The following is a 20347-nucleotide window of genomic DNA, read 5'->3' on the forward strand; positions in this document are numbered from 1 at the left end:
CTATGTCGACCCTGCGCCAAACCAGCCTCAGCCCTCTCTAGTAGAGCAGTCTGTACAGGCTGCATATCGAAGGCGCGTTTTATCGCTTAGCGTGGCGTATCGCTGACTGCAGCGCATGTCTCCGGCGCTGCAGTGAGACACAGAGATGTAGAATATAGCTACGTGGTTAGGCGTGAGTAAATCTTAAAGCAGACACACACAAAAAAAACTGAAAAAAAAAGAGGATGAAGAATTTTTCGCTTTTCTCTAGTTTTTGTCTGCTCATCGTTTGTACGCCTATAGCCGTATACCGCTCATCGTTTATTCAATGTAAGGGATATCTAGGTTGATATTCGTCCCACTTCTTCACCGTCACCTCAGCTACGTACGGCTTTAAACAGAAGAAGAGGGGAAAAAATACGCATACAAAGTATTCTCTGTGGGGCACAAGCGCGAAGAGCACACACTTATGGCCCCGCAATAGTTTGGCGCTCCGCCGAAGGGCTCCAGGACGCTCGGAAGCCGGAGACTGCTCCACCCCGGGCCATATCCGCGCCGCGAACCGGTTCGCTCGACGTTCGCGGGCAGCAGCATGCTATCCCTCGTCGGCACACTGCACTCGGCAAACAGCGAGAGACCCGACGATCGGCACCGCCGCCAGCGGCGTGACTCGAGCGGGAAACCTGAGCGTCCCGGGCGTGTTCGCATGCGTACACCGCGCACACAGGCACGTGCAAGGCGCAGGCCGGGTCTTCAGGCGTGCTCGCGCCATTTTCGCCCGCAGCCAAGGAACGCGGAACGCGCGCCGGACGCTGCCAGCTCCGCCGGGTACCGTTTAGGCCGGGTGGACGAGTCGCCGAGCGATCGGAAATGCCCCCTCGTGACGCGTCCCGGAGCGCCATACGGCCCCGCAGCCAGCACTGCTTCGTTGCTGCTGACCAAGCAGTGCGTCTTGCTGCCCGTGCGTGTGTGTGTGCGCGCGCTCAAGGCGACGCTGCCGAACGGGACAACCACCATGAACTCTCTTTTTCTTCGCCCTCTAAGAGAGAGAGAGAGGGAGAAATCACTAGACACAGGGGAAACAATGCCGACTGTGGCCGTTGTTTTCACGGTAGTGTGTTCGTCCGATAGGAGCGCGGAGTTCCGATTGTGAGTAGTCACCAAAGCACAAAGAAAGAAAGAAAGAAAGAAAGAAAGAAAGAAAGAAAGAAAGAAAGACGTCTGCCAAATGCAACCCCGGTAACTATACAGAGCCGCAATCATGGCTGCACGCGATAAAAAGAAAAAAGAAAACTAACTTTTCAACAAACGAATGTAAAAATTTGAGGGGGGGGGGGCAGCACAAAAAGTAACATCATCATGAGCAGCGAGAGCAGCCTATCTTTAAATCCACTGCAGGACGAAGGCCTCTCCATGGATTTAAAGATAGGTTGCTCCCGTGGTTGCTCAGTGGCTATGGTGTTGGGCTGCTGAGTACGAGGTCGCGGGATCGAATCCCGGCCACGGCGGCCGCATTTCGATGGGGGCGAAAACATACGCGTACTTCGATTTAGGTGCACGTTAAAGAACCCCAGGTGATCGAAATTTCCGGAGTCTTACACTACGGTATGCCTCATAATCAGAAAGTGGTTTTGGCACGTAAAACCCCATAATTTAACGAAGGCCTCTCCCAGCGATCTCAAGTTACCCCTGCCTTACGCTAGCTGATTCCAAGTTATGCCTACACGTTTCCTTATTTCATCAGACCCCCTGATTGCCCGACGTCCTCGACTGCGCGTCTCTTCTATTGGCACCTATTCTGTAGTTCCAATAGACCACTGGTAATCTGCCCTACGCATTACATGTGGCTTGCGCAGCTCCACTTTTTTCTCCTAATGTCAACTAGAATGTCGGCGACTGCCGCTTGCTCTCTGATCCACACCGCTGTCTTCCTGTCGCTTAACGTTATGCCGAACATTTTTTATCACTAGTTGCGCGGTCCTTAAAACCTCCAAATTTCTACCCAATGTGTTAGTACAGGGAAAATGCAATGACTGACACTTTTCAATGATAACGGTAAGTTACCGGTTATGGTTTGGTCCTACCGTGTGGGCTCCAACCCATTCTTATTCTTCTGTAAATTTCCTTCTCATGACCAAGGTCGTCTTAGAGTAACTGACCTATAGATAAACGTACTCCTGAGAAGACTCTAGAGGCTGACTGCCAATCATTAATTTGTGTTCTCCTGCATGGGTCTTGAACACTGCCTTTGTGTTCTGCACATTAATCTTCAACGCTATTCTCACACTTTCTAGGCTAAAGTTCTCGATCACACGTTGCAATTCGTTCTCAGCGTTGCTGAGCAGGACAATCTGCAAGCCGTAGATATAGTTTGCTGTGATATTCACCGTTGACCTAAAAAAAAACAAGATATCAGGTCATAAAACAAGACTGTCACGCTAGAGGACATACGCGCTAATGTATATGGGCGACCAGCACTGAAACTTCGTGTGCCAACACTGCAGCAGTACCGTAATACACAGCCAAGTGAGCGGAGAAAATAGTTTTCCGTGCGACTTCACGTCCGACCATTCACCGCTCATCTTGAGGAATATCAGTCCAGCGTCTGACCTGACTGGGCACCGGATTTCATGAACGTATAGGAGAGCGTGCGCTCCTCGCAACGCGCACGACCGTGGACAGGGTTTGGCTGGACACGTCGAGCTATACAGCAAATGTTGATACATGCACACGTCCGTCATCGCGCAAGGTATCGTGCCACTTTTCGCGTTTTCTCCCAGCGGACGGTGTCGGCGTACGTTATACTGCACGCTCAAACTGCCGTACCGCCTATTGGCCAACGCTGGTTCCCGACGCAGAGCAAAAAAAATGCATTGCTTAAGACGTGATATAGCTTTGAGATTTTGTCCCTCCGCAACCAAGCCCACAAGTGCTATGGTGATCTAGAAGGGTGCTGTCATATTCCGTAACTGATGACCTCATCATCGAGATGATGCCCTCCGCATTCTTTACATTTTCTTTTTTTTATTATTATCTTTAGCGGCGGGTGGGGACGAAGGGAGGGGACGGCAAAATAGTACTTTCACAAAATGCACGCAGCGATCGCCCACCGCCGCAAAGCCCCGCGGGGTCTTCACTTTGTCCTCGAGTTAAACTTACCGAGTGACTAAATATAAGTGCAGAAAAGCATACGCTGATTTCTACCGCTATATTCGAACGTTGAAAATCGGGGTCCGTATTGAAATAAGCTCTTACGCTAAAATTGTTTGTAAGAGCAAATTATAGCCTATTCTGATGCTGGTCGTATTATCAGAGAAAGTGGCCTGCCAATGGAATACAGCACTCACGGACGAAAAGCTTTGTAAATTTGGGCCCATGGAACCACAAAGCTCTCGGCTCGTATTCACAAAAGCTCTTACGCTAGAAATATTCGTAAGGGCAAATTCCATCCAGTCCTGATCGATGCAAGACCTCAGTTAGCGAAGGCAGCCTGCCAGTTGCAAAGAGCACTTACGAACGAAAATGATTATTAATTCGGCCCCTCGTTCGTAAGTGAACGTAGCGAATCAACGCCTTCGCTAATGTTCAGCATCACTATTGGCTAGAATTTACGCTGTATACGTACGCATTTTAGTGAAAGCGCCTTTGTTTTTTTTCTGTATACTTGACCGGAAGCATTACTATGCCGGTGATCATAGTCTGCCGGACACTTGACGTACACACGCACACACACACGTGTATGTGTGCGTGCGTTGTTAGAGTTGTAGAACGATCCCAGCGCTGACATCCAGTTGTTAGGATTGGGGGCTCAATCCCATCGCTCGTAATCAGTTGTCAAGATTGGAGTCGGGCATGAATTAGATGGTAGCTGGCCCATGCCGTCGTCCAACTTATCCACGCTGAGGACGTTGTTGAAGGGAAGGACTGCTTCTCATCGAGAACGAGGAATATGGGTTTATTTACAGTATCTACATGCAGTTCATCAGTCTAACATGACTGCGAGAGAAAGTGCATCAGTCTAACATGACTGCGAGAGAAAGTGCACTGAGCATCCGCACAACAGCGGTTTATAAACACTCGGTCCTCCCTTGATCCCAAGGTGAGGGAAACGGCCGACCAGTCATCGTAAACGAGTCGCCTCTCTGCGGGACGGCTTACACACGCACACTTCCGCACAGGTTCATGGTCCGGAACACCGACGTCAGACGGACTTCGTAGAACTCGGGGCTTACTTCAGGAAAGGCGCCTTTTATTCCCCGAGCTGACGCCCGCAGCGCGCCGCCAGGTGCCCATTGTCTTGCCTCTTGAACGGCGCGTGGGAAGGAGCTTCGAACTACGTTCCCTCGGGGACTCCCTCGTTCACAGCAGACTAGGTTGGCGGTGGTGGGTTCAGGCACAAAGCCTGCTTCGTCGCACTATCTTGGCTCCAGCGACGGAGAGTCGAGGACGCGCGTATTGTTCTTCACACACAGTCGACTTAGTGACGCCGTGGCTAGAGGTTTGCGGTGGCGTTCCAGGAAAGTTGGCGCCACTGTCATAACTGGCTGGTAAAACTACACCTCAGCTGGGCCGTTCTTAACAGCGTCTCCACGTTCTTAACAGCGTGTAATGGCTGCGTGCGTGCGTGCTCACGCCATCTCAAGGTGTGGACCGAATTCACAAAGCTTTTCGTTCGAAAGTGCTCCTCGCCATTGGCCAGCTGCGTTTGCTAATCTGTCCAGCATCAGGATTTGCTGAAATTCTCTCTTACGAACAATTCTAGCGTAAGAGGTTCCTGTGAATGCGGGCCTAGAAGTGTTGTTAAGAGCAGAGGCCGAATTCGCAAAGCTTTTAATTTGTAAGTGTTCTTCGTCACTTGTCCGCTATTTGTTCATCTCGTTGGGGAGTTGTATTTTCAAGATTTCCGCAGCCGCATGGAGCGAAAAAAAGGAAAAGGAGGAGAGAAGAGTCGGTAAAACAAAAAGCCACTCACATTAACCTCACTGTTGATTATGCAATTAGCTGCGGGACGCCACCACTGCAAGCGCGAAATTTGCCTTCCGCAAAATTAACACGATCAAGCATGGACAGGGATGTACGAAACATTGTGCGTCTAATATAGAAATGACCGTTGTCGATCAACGCCTGTCCCTTTATTCCACGCAGCGATGTCGTCCACTGAATACTGAAATACACGCCGAAAAAAAAAGTCGTAGTTTCGCCATAAAGGCGAAGCATCGATTGCGATAGCAAATTAGTACACAGCTCTACGAAGTAAGGATAGTAGTTTTATCGGCCGTATAAACTTGGAAACATTCGCTTACTAACCGAATTAACAAGCATGGTACCAGCGCGCACAAGCAAACATGAACACATCACACTCATTGAGCGCGGACACTCGCAGCAGAGCGCTAGACGCTGGTGTGAGCAAACGTGCCAGCAGCAGCGAGCGAAGTGACCTTCGTGCGGTCTATCGCTTCAGCACAGCGCGCACGAAGGTGTGAGCCGTCTGCAAATCCCTTTCTAAAAACGGCGCGCGCTATCGTGGGCGGCCGTGCAAAGTGCGCACTTGTTGGCGGAGTCGAAGCCGCCTCCCCTCCCTCCCATGCTGCCTCTCCGCTTTCCTCCATATATGGCGCGCCAGATTGAGCCGCGATCGTCGTCTTCCCTCGCATGCTTTCACTCGCGCATACAGCATACGGCGCGCGGAGACGGTGTTATCGCCCTTCAACTTTATGCGAAACATCACAGCGATGGCGACGGCAAAAATGCGCCTGGAGTGTCCATATAGTTGCTATCGCAGTAATACGATGTATAGGGCACGCATCGCTCGATTCCCTCGACCCCGACGAACCTCATAAGCTGAGCGCATGCATCTCGACGATGCCACCCGTAGTCGTTCCGTCGGGTTGCTCTCAAGCGATGTCTCGCATATTGCAGCGGCTGTTCCGCAGGCACGCGGGCTGTGCACGTCGCTGATTGCAGCCTTCGGGCGAGCGACAGTGCGCGGGGGCGGACGTGCTCGCTGGCGACAGAGGGCAACGCATTTGCACTGACAGCTGAATGAACACACATGCGCTCGAGCGAGCGAGCCGATCTAAATGTGGGCGTCGTCGCTGGCTTCGCTCCTCGACTGCCACGCCCGTAAGAAGCCGGCTTTTTAATCAGCTCGTCCGAGCTGGCTGACGTGCTTGTGCCGCCTACTAAGGGGGCGCCCTGCCCTTCGCTAAATCGTTTCGGCCCGAGCAGCGCGGCACAAAGGAGCTGCCTGCGCACTCGGAACGGAGGCAACCGAATGCCAAGCACTGATGTGACCGCCTGTACACGCACTTTCGAAGCGCTAGCGTGTCAGAGAATAGACCCGAGAGTAGCCTATAGGAAAATGCTCGGTGGCTCACAGCGCACGAGCAGTCGCGGCGAGCCTAGCTATTAACTTCGGGCAAGTGTAATTTGCAGGAACGAAGAACGTCTTGCGTCTGCTTCTTGATTCGTATAGCGGCCAATCCTGGACACCAGATGGGCAGATGCTACAAAGGCACGCTTCCTACCTGGTTTTATAATAATAATAATAATAATAATAATAATAATAATAATAATAATAATAATAATAATAATAATAATAATAATAATAATAATAAAGTAACTGTCAGTGTGTTAAGCCAAGGTCACAAGGTCTCCGCCAGCACGTCCTCGGCGTTAACGGAGCGCAACCTTATTTCCTATGGCGCCGTCTGCGAACAAAAGCAGCAACCTCACCGTCTGTTTGGACACCGCTTATACAACTCCCCTTCCGCATGAAACGAACCGATGCAGTACATCCGCGTTCGACAACAATTCAGAGGTGTTTCGCAGCGGACAGCGCTAACTAGCTCTTCGCACTTTTCGCTTTGACCAGAGCTGCCTCTGTTTGTCGTCGCATATAAACATACAGCGTAGTAATTTTCGTTTTGCGTGAACAGTTGGCAACTCTCATTGAACGGAATGTGTGAAAGGTCAAGTTACTGAAGAAACGGGAACTTGAGAACATTTTCATATTTTATGGTTATGTGAACACCGTATTCTCAGCGACGAGAATTACTGCAACCAGCGAAACCTAGCTTGGTCTGTCTTTAACAAACTGCAACGCTCTGTATACATAGCGAGTGCTGTACTTACCTACCCAGTGGGAAATCACATAATAATCTATATGTCTGTGGTTACTACAGTTCGCGAAAGCTTGTTAAACACATCCCATTAGTTCTAAACATCAATGACAAAACATTAAAGACAGTTCAGCAATGCATAAGGCAAACGATCTGCGATGAATTTCTTTTCAAGGAAGTAGTGCTGATTATGATTTGTTTCATACTAAGTTTGTTTTCTTGTGTAAACAGCGCACTTCGTGTATGAAGAATACAAGCGCAAGGATTTAGGAAAGCCTTGGTTCACGAGAGAACACCCAAAAAAGAAAGAAGCGAGAAACATTATATGCTGAATTTGTAAGGACACGAAAACGTGCTGATTGAAAAGCTAGTGAAACAAATTTACAGGATAATTAAGAGACACAAAGCAAAACTATCCACCGCAAGCCTTCTCTATGGGCGACAATGGCAAAACTTTAAATGACCTGATGGGACATAAAGAGATAAAATTTTCACAATAGGAAGCACCGCTACGGGATGTAATATGGTAAATGCATTAAATAATTATTTTACCAAGAGGCGATGATGATGCGTCCGGAACATGCAAGACGTCATCGATCCTACCAAATAAAAGCAATTTTCCTCCAACCAGCAGTGAGTGCAGAATTAGTTCGCGCTGTCTTTCTAAGCTGTGATAATTCCTTCCATCTAGCTGCGATATAATTAGCATACAAATGAAACCTGTCAAATATGTCATAGATGATATTGCTTCGATTCTAGCACATATTTACAACTTATAAGCATGTCTACAGGCGTATTCCCAATGAACATGATCATTGCTAAAGTAACTGCCATCTATAAGAAAGGAAATTAACTCTACATTAAAAATTATCACCCCATATCTGTTCTTCCAGCTTTTTTCTTAGGGTCTGGAGAAGATCATTTTAAACCAAGTGTTTTCATTCTGCACCAAATCTAGTCTCACTACAAAGTCACAATACGGTTTCCAAAGACATAAGTCGACAGAGCTGACCCTGCTTAACATGAAATAGCACATTCTGTAAAATTTAGAAAACAAACTTTTAACTATTGGCATATTTGTTGCTTTCACGCAGGCATTTGATCATATTAATCATATTATTTTGTTTAATAACCTCTACAGCTATGTAGGGAATAAGAGGACTTCCCCTTGAATTACTCGAATACTATCTCTACAAAAGACGTCTGTTTGTAACAGTTAATCGCATAGGTCCCCGATAAAGTCGCAGTTTCGCCCGAAAGACGAAGCATCGATTGCGATAGCAAATCACTAGGCAGCTATACGAAGTAAGGATAGTAGTTTTATTGGCCGTAAAGAAGCTTGTAAACGTTCGCTTTCTAAATAAATTAACAAGCATGGTGTCACGCGCGCACAAGTAAACATGAACACATTTCACTCCATCACCGCGGAAACTCGCTATAAAGACGCTGGAGTGAAGAAGCGCGCCAACAGTAGCGAGCGAATTGACCTTCGTGCTGACTCTTGCTTCAACGCTAAGCGGCTAAAACACACCGCACACAAAGCTATCAGCACTGGGCACACTCTATCACCATCGCAAATCGCTTTCAAGATAGGAGCTGCACGGCCGCGCCATACGCAGCAACCGCCGGAGTAGAACACCCCCTCCCCCCGGTGCCTTGCGCGCGGCGGAAGGCGGCGCGCTTCCTCCCCGCTTTTCTCCCTTGTGCGCGAGAGATCTATTGAGGTGAGCCATCGTCGACTCGCCCTCGCACCCTTTCACTCGCGCATACAGCATATGGCGCGCGGCTACGATGTTATAGCCGTTGGACTGCATACGGAACATCACGGCGGCGGCGATGGCAGCTGAAATGCGCCTGGGGTGTCCACATAATTGCTATCGCAATAAAATGTACCGTCACCGCTCCGGTGCACCAGTCGTCACCCCGAGCGGTGGAAGAAAAAGCTATAGATTACAAATCCTTGCCAAGGCTTCTTAACAGAGACAGCGCACTGGCGATTGATATACAGTATATGCGGTTATCCCGGGAGAGCTTTACTCGGTAGCAATTTAAGGCGTTTGTATTTATTCTATTTTTTATATTGACGTACTGATTGTTTTAGTATAGCTTAGTCTTTCTACTGATTACCCTAATAATGTCTAGTCGTTGTCTTCTTTTGAATGGGGTTTCTTGTAATTTAATTTCGATGTCTATATAGTGTGCGCACAGTGTACAGAAAGGTTTTCGAGTGTTTTTGTTGATTGTATAATATGACGATGAGTAAGATTAACGTGTACTATCAGAATGTTCGTTGCCTGCGGTTGAAGGCTGGTGAATTTCTGTCCAGCATACATAATGGGAACATGTTTTGATATAGTTTGCCTTATTGAAACGTGACTGTGCCCTGATTTTTTAATGCAAGTTATTCCACCGTAGATTACGTTGTTTTCCTGCCCTGACGGATGTTATGCGGCGACTGTTTGGTGGCAGTGTCCTCGTAGCTGTATTAATTGATCTGAAAGTACACCAAAGGCCTCAACTTGAATCTTTGGAAGAATATACGTTCGGGTGGAACTTTCTTCATGTGATCATTGTAGTTGTCAGAGGGAAATTTCTACTTCCCACCAAAATCGAACTGCTCTTCGTTTGTAACTCACTTTGACAGCCTTTCAAGTGATATTGATGTTAGCAAGCACAGAGTCCAAATATATGGTGATATTAAACTTCCCCGTGCTGACTGGGCGTATCAAAGCACGGAACGCTGTGATTCGCTCAGCGAAAGCAACGCTTCTTGGTTTCTGTCTTTCAACAACTTTTGTGGACTCACGCAATAACACCTTACAAAAATTTGTCGGAAACACGCTTGACGTTCTGCTGTCAAGTTTTTCAGTAGACAGTGTGCTTCAAGCTGCAAAGCCATTCGTAAAAGTTGATCCATTACATCCACCTTTCGTGGCTGAACTAAGTTTGCTTTTGTAACCCGCGTAGTTCCCTTGAAGCCGGTTTATTGTTATCAGCTAGGGTCTATCTCAGCCTTTATCAGCATATAGAATCTTTGACATGGTCAGAAGTTCTAGCTTGTACTGATGCCGATTCAGCGGCCACGAAGCTAATGCGCCTCGTAAAGGGAGTCATCGTGCCACAGAAAGTGTTAAAATCTGGCAAGTCTCTTTCCTGGTTCTCGATGGAGTTGAAAAGAGGTCCACGAAAAATAAAGCACGCTTTCATACTCGCTTCAGAAACACGGGCGTTGAACTCTTCTACATAAAATTCAAGAAATACCGCTCTTTGGCGAAAAAAATTGCGCGGGACAAACTTGTTTAGAGAAACCACGTTGAGCAAAGTTTAAAGTCTAATTCAAGGTTTTTCTGCAAGTTTCCTGAATATAATACATGCACATCTCCACAGAATATGTGTTTCCGTGTCTATATAACAACGACAGAACCGATACCATCACAGTGCCTGAGCAGTTAGCTGGTGCGTTTGTCGAGTTTTTTCGCACGGGTTAATACATATCTAACGGCAATTCAAACATCACAGTGTCGTGTGCCGTATCCAATGTTATGGATCCATTAACTCCATTCAGCGTTAGTTCATCTGATATGGTCGCAGCAATTGATAAGTGAAGTCAAAATTTTTTTTGAACACCGAAGGGATCCCTCCTCTAATTATTAAAGACTGTGGCCGCTGGTTTGGCGCAGTGTTGGCTGTTATTTTAAATTCGACTTCTCTGCCTTTCTGCGAATAATTTTCTCAATCTCTCCCTAAGTACTGGAGTCTTTCCAGTGGTGTGGAAGGAAGCTGTAAACGTACCCATTCACAAGGGTACGTCCACAGTACGTCTTGCATCGATTTATCGACCAATTTCCTTGTTGCGCGGTCTCGCGAAAATCTTAGAAACTATTGTCCACAAGTGTCTCTCTTCCCACATGTGTAAATATATGTTGCCGCATGAACACGGGCTTTTGAGAGAAATGCCTGCTAAGATGAACCTGTGATCCTACAGGTTGAACCTACAGTGCACCTTTGGTTTCGTCTCGCTGTCAAGTAGACACTATATCTTCTTCGATCTCACGAAGGCCTTCGAGACGGTGGACTATAGTAAACCACAGGTTTTCTTTTTTTAATCCGCATTTCGATGGGGGCGAAATGCGAAAATACCCGTGTACTTAGATTTAGGTGCACGTTAACGAACCCCAGGTGGTCAAAATTTCCGGAGTCCTCGACAACCGCGTGCCTCATAATCAGAAAGTGGTTTTGGCACGTAAAACTCCGTAATTTAAAGCAAACGCTTTTTGGAATCGAGCTAAAGCTGGAAGGTTAAGGTGTCTGCGCGATTGTTTGTAAATGGCCTTCGAGCTACTCGTCATCGAGTAAAAATTACTCGCGTATTGACGGTGCTTTATCCGAACCATACATATCGTCTTCATGTGCGCCTGAGGGTTCAATTTTGGGCCCATTTCTGTTTCTTGCTTCTTATAAACGATGTTATAAGGTTTGTGAAGGGCTTTGGTGGGCTGCGAAAAACATGAAAATGATAATTTAAGCATTTGGTGCTCCAGAAACTATCTGTCGATAAGCACACAAAAGACGAAAGTAATTACTCTGTAACGTCAGAAAGTGCCGACGCACTTTATTTACACATTTGAAAGTACTGAAACTTCGAGAGTTTGTCTGGTTCGGGACTCGGGCTTGCTAATCGACTGCCAGCTTCCCTTAAAAAAAAAAAGTCGCGTCTATTTCCAACACTGGTTTAAATTCCTTGGCAATACATCTCGTCTACGGCGGCGTTTTCAGACACCTGATGCCTTAGTCCGCCATTTTTGTTCGCTGCTCAGACCTTGCCTGGAATTCGCATCTGCTATTTGGAACAGTTTGAGAGTGGGATGTGCAGTGGAACGAGCAAATTGAGGTAGTGCAGAAACGTCATGCTCAAATTGTGTGATGGGCACTATCAGCGCGAGGAGTACTTTGACAACTACAACTTTGTCAATCAATGGTAACTCGGTGCGCTGAGCTCCAGGCGACAGTGTAAAAATTATGATGTTCTCTATAAAATTATTCAAGGAAGTATCGATGTGCCCATGGCTAACTATGTGGCATTAACTTGCACGTTCCAGCGAGGCTGACGCGACATTTCGAGCCCTTTGCTCACAACGAGCAAATTAAAAGGTCGCGTTTTCAACGAATACGAATACTGTGCAATACTCCGTATGTCGCATACATTTATTTCTGTTCAGGCACCGCGGAGTTTCTAGGTTGTCTAAGATCGGCTAGATGCCTAACGCTGATTTAATATATATATAAAGAGGCCGGTCCAGCCACCGAGGCTGTTGGGAAAATAAACCGAAAATAATCGTTGTGCTTCTCATCATTCTAAACACGCCTGGCCTATTGAAAAATCCAATTACACACACATACACACGCGCGCGCGCGCACTCGCACACACACACACACACACACACACACACACGCACACACACACACACACACACACACACACACACACACACACACACACACACACACACACACACACACACACACACACACACACACACACACACACACACACTGTGTGACTAAATTTTTCAATGGGCCAAGTATATTTAGACAGATGAGAAGCACAACTTCGGCGGTTATCTTTGGTTTATTTTCCCGCGGACCGACCTTTTTCAAGGTCCACCGACCGAAACTGTTAGGCAAATAAGCTGACGATAGCAGCGAAGTTATGCTTCTCATCTTTTATATATATTTAGGTATAGTCACTTTGTCTGGATCTCTGTCTGTGTTTATTGGCTTGTCGTTGACATGAAATTGTACCATTTTTGCTGTGCACCATATAATGTAACCCTATAGTTGTGTTTTGGGGCACATAATAAAGACATGTATGTATGTATGTATGTATGTGTGTGTATGTATGTATGTATGTATGTATGTATGTATGTATGTATGTATGTATGTATGTATGTATGTATGTATGTATGTATGTATGTATGGTACATTTTTATGAGACATACTATAGAAGTAGTTAGTGTGCTGTATTTGGTCGATGCTTCTGTGTGACATTAGAAAGGCAATAAAGATATGTGATTGAATGCTTCAAGCTTAAGAATAGTGCAAAAAGACGGACGAGGAGGACAGGCGCCTGCCCTAGCTGCCTCCATCTATTTTTGCGCTATTATTAAGTTTGAATCGCAAACCAACCAGCCCAGCGGGACGTATTAGTGGGATGTGTGAAAGGAAGCAGTCCATGCTGAAACGGCTCGGAGGAGGACGCAGCATTTAGCGCCCTCCCGATAACTCGGTTTATGCGCGTTATCCAAACTAGCACGCGCTGTAGACGAAAAATAAAAAAGAAACACGATGTCGAGACAAGGAGAAACAACACCAGTTTCTTCTCAAGGAAGGGAATCGTTCTGTGGAGCGACTGCCGCGCGGACAGCCGCATTCGGACGCCTCCGCACGCAGGTCCGACGGACCGGCTTCGGACGAGCCGGATCGTCTGTGTGCGTGCGTCTGTTTTAGATGAAGGTGCAGTGGTGTGGCAGCCGGGTCGTGCGTGAGGTCTGCGCGAGCACGGGGAAAGGGCGTGCGTGGAGACGGGTTCCCGCTTTTCTGCCCTGACAATTGTCACTTACGGACACGGCGCGCGAGAGTGCGTCGTTGCGGAGAGGCCACGCGCGAGCTGCCATCCGCACTCGCCAAGGATACGTGTCTCCTCCCCCTCCCTCTTTTCTGCCTCGTCAGCGCGACTCCGTAATGGTGGCGGCCACGTGAGGAGTGTGCGGGCCGGCCAGTCGGACAGCAGCGCCGTCGTATCCGGGGCGAGTCGCGCGTGCATTAAGAGAGCGGTGAACGAGGGGGGCCTCGTCTGCTTCCGTATATGTATTTGACGAAGCCGTGCAACTTTGCGGCTCGCCGATCGTCAAAGCAGGAAATGTCTTCCTCCTTTCCTTTCATTGCACCCCGAGAAACCGCCGGAATTAGTTGCCTGTAACGATTGTCAGTCGTCTAGTCACAAGCATATAGCACGCTCATACACAGGGTGTCCCAGCTAACTTTAACCAGAGTGTTAAAATATGCAAATGCCACGTAACTGAACAGAACCAAGGTAATGTTGTTTGCCGTTGCTTGGGGATACTCAAACTATAGTTTTCATTCCACCTCATTAGATAATTAGTCTTACTTAATTAAGAAGGTTCTCAAATGTTGCAATTAAATGAAAAGTGTCAATGAGAAAATTGTACAGCGACATGAAGAACTCCCGATAAAGCTTTCTATTGCTCAACAGCTGCTGCGTAAAAGTGTCTCCCGCACGTGAAAGAAGACCGCAAATGCACGCAAAGTGCCTCGAGCGGCCAGTCGCTTTTATGTACACTTTTATGTAGCACGTATTGAGCAACAGAAAGCTGTATCGGGAGTTTTTCGTGTCGCTCTACGATTTTCTCATTGAAACTTTTCATTTAATTGTAACATTTGAGAAGCTGCTTAATTAAGTAAGACTAATTATCTAATCAGGTGGAATGAAAAATATAGTTTGAGTATCCCCAAGCAATGGCAAACAACATTACCTTTGTTCTGTTCAGTTACGTGGCATTTGCATACTTTTAAACTCTGGCTAAAGTTAGCTGGGACACCCCGTATATGAGCGTACGAGTTCTTAGTGCGTTAGCATTCTTAGGTACTTCACGCACTTTCCTTGGGATATCTATCCATCTAGCCGTTTTCCCGCCTACTTGGGTCACTGGGTAGTGCGTGGTCGAAGGAGCATCAGGCTGATGTGCTAACAGGATTCGAAGCAAACCATTAGAACAACTTGGGTCACCGAGTATGTCGCAATGTGTGCATACATGCCGCTGCTCAACGAACGACTTTCACGCTGACATGGGCTGCTGTAGACGCGGGACTGAGGAGGTGCCGCTGTTCGTCTTTGACGTCAACTTGGAGACCTGTGTGCCACTCGGTCTGTGGTGGTCTTCAGTGAACCTCTTTGACGCCAACTTGGCGTCGCTGCACATGTGCGAGTATAGGCGTGTGCCTCTCTTCAACGAACGCCTTTGTGACGCCAACTTGGGCAGCCAGGCACGTGCCACTGGGAATGCGCCGCTTCTACAATGATGCAGAAGGTCCCTAAAATTTCCCGCCATGCTGAGCGGAATCGAACCCACGTCACAAGGGTTCCTCAAGGACAGCAACCCGATGCATGAGCAGGCTGCGCCACAATTGCACTGGGCTTGTGCCGCCCTTCAGCGAACCTCTCGCCAACTTGGGCCACTGAGTCTGAAGGGCGACTGGGTGCGCGGCAAGTGAGAGCAATTCTCAGCGTTCACACGCACCGGCGCGCCACGCTCCTGGTCTCGGAGGCCACGCGCGAACTTCTCGGCAGTGCCACTAGATGACGAAGCATGTCCAGAATGAATCGCGAGGGAGGAGCCCGGTGGCCGCATGACGCGTTTCTCAGCGCTCGCACGCACCGGTCGTGCCATGCATTTCGGATGCGTTAGATGGCGCCGAGTGTTCTGAGGGAAGCGCGAAAGAGGAGTCCCGCGGCAGTGCACGCCTCATGCATACCTCGTTTCGACGGTGGCAATACGTTCTGTCGCTATATTGATTCAATGCTAATGCATTACCGTCGACAGCCATCGTCTGATGGGTTCTGCAGAACGTTTTAGTCTTTTTCTTTCTTTCTTTTTTTTTTGGGGGGGGGGGGGGGTCTTACTTGCAGCACGCGCGTGTTCTTCGGCCGACTGTGGCGCTCGGAGCGCCTGAGGAGCAGTCACACTCCTTATTCTGTGACATGATTGCGCGTGCAGGCTGCCTCGCAGGACAGCGACCACTGCCTACAAATCTTCGTAACCTTGCGCCCTTCAACCCGCTGGCCGCCTGAAGTTCGTATGAAGAGTTCGATTCGTACGATTTTCTGGGTGCCGGGTCACACCGGAATAGAGGGTAACCAGAGGGCCGACAGTCTAGCTCGCGAGCTCACATACCGAGTGGGACAGTCAATGGACCCGGATACCACTATGACGGTGGAACCAACGTTCGCGGAAATACTAAACCATCGCAGAGGCAAAAGGATAATGTATCCACCACCCCACCCATCTTTAACACAACACGAAGCAGTCGGCTGGCGAAGGCTGCTGACAGGAACATTCTCCGATCTACACATCCTACATAAAATGTTTCCCAGTCAACACAGGGACACATGTCCATGGTGTGGGGCCATCCCAACACTATATCACATCACATGGGAGTGCAGAAATAACTTCTCTTTCCACAAAGAAAAAAAAACCTAGTGTGGAACACTGGGAGGGCCTGCTCACCAGCGGCGTGCTCACAGTCCAAAAAGGATTGGTGCAACGCTCTCTCAAAGTGGCCAGGCTCAGCGGTGCTCTGGAATAGGGGCGCCGACCACTCAAGACGACGGAGACTTCAGTAAAACATGAAGACATCTGTTAGCCGCGGAAAGCTGTAAATAGAGCAATAAAGTTTTTCCTTCCTTCATTCAATTCATGAACCCTTGGTATGTGTAGTGAAATGGACAGGATGGCCTCTCCATGTAAACTTATGTTTCAATATTTCAGTTTATATTTTACTGTATCGTAAAATGGTTAGGACACCAAAATTACTGCTCTCCTTTCTTTTCCCATTTTCTTTGCACCATGATTGAATATAACGGCACACTATAATAAAAGTGTACCCGCCGTGGTTGCTCAGTGGCTATGGTGTTGGGCTGCTGAGCACGAGGTCGCGGGATCGAATCCCGGCCACGGCGGCCGCATTTCGATGGGGGCGAAATGCGAAAACACCCGTGTGCTTAGATTTAGGTGCACGTTAAAGAACCCCAGGTGGTCAAAATTTCCGGAGTCCTCCACTACGGCGTGCCTCATAATCAGAAAGTGGTTTTGGCACGTAAAACCCCAAATATTATTATTATTATTATAATAAAAGTGTATATTCTAGCCAAATCATTACTTATATGTGGAATATGTGGAAAGACTTTCTCGATTTTGATTATTGCTACTGAGTTGCCAAATATTAGATGCCTCGCTTAGCAACGTGACCAAGAATCACGAAGACACAAAAAGGCCTTCTAAATGGCTCCGTTGGACCACAGAGAAATATACATATACACTCGCTTTGTATAGTCTGCTTTAGCTTCCCTTAGCTCAGTACAATCACTAGGCCGGATAGGTTGCCGTCCATTTGTTCCTTCAATAAATTAGTTCATTCACAACGTTCAGCGGTGTTTCTTTGTAAAAATTCTTGCTATAGAAATTGCACCTATGCGTGTTGCGCCATAGAGGCTTAATATTTGTATTTCTTTGTGTGATTGTTAATGATATAGTGGTTTCATAAGCTCCTATAGGCACGTCAACAGAAATCTACTGTATAGGTATGGCCGAATATTAAGGTATTTGCGTTTGTAATGTCGTAAAAACTGTGTGAGTTGCAGCTGCCCTTTGCTTTCATCTCAGCTATTAGCACAAGTGAGCAGTCCTCGTTTTTTACTAAGTGTTCTTACGCGCGAACGACGTTATGCATCGATCCACACCTCATGACACGCACCCACACACGCACACAAACACGCACACCTGAAAGCAAACGCAGACACGTATACCTGCCGCACAAAAAAGAACGAACAATCGCATCACTGGCACGGAGAAAAAAGTCGACGTTTGTGAATAAATTCTGCGGCTTCCCAGCCGCTTGAGCTCCGGACACCCAGACTCAACTTGGCGACGCCCGCACCGACCAGTGACAATAGTTTAGCATGCCAGAGAACAATGCAGCCTACGCATTTCGCGGCCCCATCAAAAAAGACAAAGCCATCTCCGCGACACCAGTGCCACTAGGGAAGAGCGGGAGGGGGCACAGACGTACAGACGCAAGAAGGCCGGCGTTATACGGCTGACCCACATGCTGGGCACTCGCGTCGCATCCGTCCGTAAAAACTGGCCGACCACGCCGCGATGGACAGGCATGCGCGCCCTTTGCGTACAGCTCCCGTTACTCCGCTCCAAGTTTGCGCTACATTCTTTCCGCGGCACATTCGCATTAACACGCGCACGCACGCACCCTCCCTCCCCCCTACTCTCTCCCCAAACACGCACTCTTTGTCTTACTATTCTCCCACGAGGCTAAACCCGCGTTAAGGGAGGAGGAGGGGTCAGTAGCTGCGCTCGAGCTTCGGTGCTGTATGCCACCGCCTCGGCCGCGGCACGGCGGGCGCAAACGGGCCCGACCGAGGCAAGGTGCAAGGGTCACGCCGGATGCGCTCTCGGGCGCATGGTGCAGCATCCCGAGCGAGTGTGCCGCACAGCGCCGCCCAAGACGCACGCAAGCGCTTCGCTCGATCGGTCGAGCACGGTACGCAGGCCTCCACGCGCGCGTCCTATAGAGCCGGTGTGCGTGGCTTACAGCCGCGCGTGGTATACGCGTACGAATGCGCCCGCTGCACCACGCGCGACCACCGGCTGCGGGCGCCGCTCCCATACGTAAGCGCTATGCGCTTGTTGCGTGGTCCCGCGAGTTTACAGGTAACGAACGGTAGTTTGGGGGGAGGCGCGCAAAGTGTTCCTCTCCTCACACCTGTGCAGCCGCGGACTCGGTGTCCCTGCCGGCGCACATCCGCGCGTGCGAACGTTCCAGGAGCACCCTGTTCTCGCTGCACGAACATTAGTTTGGAAGGCTCGGTTAGATGGGCCGACACTTTTGTCGTCTTTTTGTGTGTGTTTCTTAGCTGTATGTTGAATGTCACGGGCATAAACAACAGGTGCGTAGTGGCCGATGAGCGATGGCCTCTCGAGGTGGTCGGTGAGAGAAACAACGGGGGCCGCGTCGATGGCTCCCAATTGCGATTCGCGCGCGCGCGCGCGCGCGGGTGCGGCTTTTGTGAGTAATGCCTGCCCGGCTATTGTGAAAGGCTTCATCCTGCTGGCTTTCTAGCGCACCGTAATGAGGCCCTCGACGGTGTGGCAACTCGCGCACATGACCGCCATTGTGCGTCTCGCGGCCGACGCACAATGAAGAAGGTACGAGTTCGGTGCTGGACATGAAATATCGAGCTCGAAAGGCCAGGCGTGGCTCCCGGCGCATCTTTGAGCCCCGACCTCGCTGAGCTCATTTCGACTTTCCATCGGTGCCTCCGGCGACGACTTACTCTTAATTGTTTCGTGGTCTGTCGTTTTGAACTGCATCGACCAGGAGACGGGACCACGCTATGTAAAGCGCAGGAGACACTCAGGACTGTGAGGATCGACGACTGCGTGTATAATTGAAAGCATTAAAGTTGATTAGCTGTGTCTTGCTTTAATGACGGATTTCGAATCAGGAAAGCAAGGCATTGAAAGAAAAGAAGGATGGATGAAACGAACGAACGAACGAAGCAAGTGATCCGGGTGCAGAAACACGCTTTTCACGGTCAGCACTTTCGATTGAGCGCGCAAACGATTTTACTGTGACAGCAATTATATAGACTTTCGAAGCGATTTTTTGCCGTTGATGCGGTATACCGGATATATATATATATGTGTGTGTGTGTGTGTGGAGGGGGGAGGGAGGGGGTTACCTGTCAACCTACGCCGCGTGCACAGAAGGAGGATGGCTGGCGTAACGCGTTGTACGAGCCCGAGCAATAGAATGGGACGGGAGCAGCGGTTATGATGTCGAGGGGGAGGGCTACGCTGGGGAGCGCAAGAAAGAGGACGGGGCGCCGGCGGCCGGGATTCTGCGGCGTCGGAGGATGCGCGCGGGGCGAGGATTGAGAACACGCGCGTCCGCGCTGGATTGACGAGCCTCTCGGCGGCGGTGGCCCCGGCGCGGCGTGCAAAGACAGCCGCGGCGGCGAGCTGGACAAGCGTGAAGACGATCTCGGCAAGAAAAGGAAGAAGTTTCGCGGTCGCCGCCATCGGCGCACGGGGCCAACATCCGCAACTTTGCGGATGTGCGCCCGCCTCTCGCACATCCGACCATCGGCTCGAGGCCGCGGCTGCCGTGGAGTCGTTATTACGCGTGCCGGGAAAGCGGGATGATGAAGCAGCGCTCGTCGCGGGCGCCACGACGCGATCCGGCGCTGCTTCGTCTTGTTTCTGCCCCTGAGAAAAGAACATCTATGCGCTGCCTCCTGACGTTGCGAAGTCCGCGTAGATCAGCCCTTTACACGCCTGCCAAATGCTTTATCGTCCGCCTTTTCTTTCTTTTGCTTCATAAAAATGCTTTTGGCGTTTTGGATGGAAGTTGTTAGAGGTCAAATGGCAGTAGCT

General features: G+C 49.1%; 1 long non-coding RNA gene across 1 annotated transcript in view; it reads right to left on the reverse strand.

The window, feature by feature from the left end:
• Positions 1-241: 241 nt before the first annotated feature.
• LOC139061134 (uncharacterized) overlaps positions 242-20347 on the reverse strand; it is a 123245-nt gene continuing 103139 nt past the window's right edge. The window contains exon 3 of the long non-coding RNA XR_011515223.1: positions 242-1016. This is a non-coding gene — a long non-coding RNA (uncharacterized lncRNA). The remainder of the gene's footprint in view (positions 1017-20347) is intronic.

Source organism: Dermacentor albipictus, chromosome 1 (genome assembly GCF_038994185.2).
Source record: "Dermacentor albipictus isolate Rhodes 1998 colony chromosome 1, USDA_Dalb.pri_finalv2, whole genome shotgun sequence".
Taxonomy (NCBI): domain Eukaryota; kingdom Metazoa; phylum Arthropoda; class Arachnida; order Ixodida; family Ixodidae; genus Dermacentor; species Dermacentor albipictus.